This window comes from Rhinopithecus bieti, unplaced genomic scaffold, assembly GCF_001698545.2.
Source record: "Rhinopithecus bieti isolate Rb0 unplaced genomic scaffold, ASM169854v2 scaffold_9919, whole genome shotgun sequence".
Classification (NCBI taxonomy): domain Eukaryota; kingdom Metazoa; phylum Chordata; class Mammalia; order Primates; family Cercopithecidae; genus Rhinopithecus; species Rhinopithecus bieti.
This window is the reverse complement of record NW_016806411.1, coordinates 3,072,802-3,075,008: the sequence shown is the minus strand read 5'-3', so window position 1 is coordinate 3,075,008 and position 2,207 is coordinate 3,072,802.

The following is a 2,207-nucleotide window of genomic DNA, read 5'->3' as shown; positions in this document are numbered from 1 at the left end:
CCCCTTCCCTCCCCTTCCCATCCTTCTTTCTCTCTTTTTTTTTTTACTTCATCCCCAGTGTCATAATAATATAGGCCGATTTCTAGAAGTGCAGTGTATTACTCGTGGAAAGTGAGTTGCCTTGGTTCTTACCTTCAGTTGAAAGTTCTACGGGATCTAGAAATGAAACCATACTGGCAGGAGAGTGAGAACCACAAGGAGAATGAAGAGCTACAGAAGCATTTAGGCCATTTCTATGCCAAGCTTATTCTACATGCACAAAATTATACATGTTAATATAAACAAAATTTGGAGGCTTCTTTAAACCATTTATAAAATCTGGTAACTTGTGCAGCAGCAATTAGATAACCAAAAAAAAAAAAAAATCCCATCATAATCTGAATATCTTGATCATTTTTATTTAAAGAAGTAGTAATTTATTATATACTTGAAAGTACATAATATTGCAAAAATGACTTTGGTATATTACAAATAAAACTACATAAGACGAAACTTGATTTGCTGTCAAGCCCCAAACAATTTTTCAACTGGGCATTGAATTTTAACTTTTCTAAGATAGCAATTTTTGAAGGCACACGAACTAAAATCTGAATTCGTTCATGAGCCTTAATGTAAATCTCTTGCTGAAATAATGTTTTTAAAAACAGAATTTAGTATCAGACTCAAAATCATTTAAAGACTAACAAAACACAATCATGGTATTCTGTGGTCAAACCAGGTACCCAAACCACCTCCCTGCCCAACACCTTTCCTGCTGTTTCCTTCCCTCTTGGGCTGGTGGTTATGCTCCTCCAGCTCTACGTTCAGCTGTAATTCCTTTTATAGAGAAACCAACATGATACACACTTTCATGATGGGAGAAAAATGTGGGAGTGAAATGATACTTAGAAAGCAGCAGTCAGGCGCGTTGGCTCATGCCTGTAATCCCAGCACTTTGGGAGGCTGGGGCAGGCAGATCACTTGAGGTCAGGAGCTCGAGACCAGTCTGGCCAACATGGTGAAACGCCATCTCTACTAAAAAAAAAAAAAATACAAAAGTTAGCCGGGCGTGGTGGCGGGCGCCTGTGATCCCAGCTACTCGGGAGGCTGAGGCAGGAGAAACCGCCTGAACCCAGAAGGTGGAGGTTGCAGTGAGCCAAGATCGCATCACTGTGCTGCACTCCAGCCTGGGTGACAGTGAGACCCCGTCTCAAAAAAATAAATAAATAAATAAAATAAAGAGAAAAGGTAGAAGCCCTGGATTCAAACCCACTACACATTCAGTTTCCTTAGCCGTAAAATGGAGACCCCACTCCACCCCCGCTGAACGGTGATTCTGACTGTTAGAAATAGTGGTAAGAGATGCTACATTTTTGGTGCTTGCTAGGTTTAGGAAGGGTAGTTAACACTCAGGTAATAACTATTTTGAAGGCAGAATAATATACCTTCTTAAAGAGTATACCTACTCAAATGTTGGTAAATGTTGACATGACTGAATCTAAATGGCAAAAGAGTCTTTTAGAAAAACATTAAGTCCCTGCAAATAAATGAGTGTTGATTTGGATGCTTAATTTAATTACATTCAGACTTGAACTGTTGGATGTATTAGAAATGTTAAAAGCTTTTTCTCAACATTTCCAAAAGTCTTTCCAAGAAATCAGTGTTATGTTTTGTTCCAGAAGCAAATTTGCTTTTGTGATCTGTTTCTACAAATGGTATAAGTTAGCTCTGTTTAGAAAGTAAAAATATCTGATGTTAGATTGGAAGTATCTCTTCCTGGGGAATCCAGAAAGGTAAGCATATCATATTGTCTTACTGCAACAGATAAGTTGCTTATTGAGAACTCTGGTTGTTATTCTATATGGTAACAATATAGTTGATGTATATTTTATGATAGATCCTTTATATTTTCCTCATGACTTTGGAAGGGGGAAGGGGGAGAAAATTATGATGACCAGACTAGTTAAAGAGGATTGAAAGTACACAGTACTGTATCTAAAGTAGAAGTTTGGGTTTGTTATAGACTTTATATCGACTAATAAGCAGATACTGTACAGTATTGCTCACCATTTTATCATACTTTTGCATATGAACTACTCCATAGCCTTTTATAGATGTTTTATAGCTGATTTTACCAGTTTTCCTGGTAACTTTTTTTTCTTTTGAGATGGAGTCTTGCACTATCACCCAGGCTGGAGTGCAGTGCCATGATCTCAGCTCACTGCAGC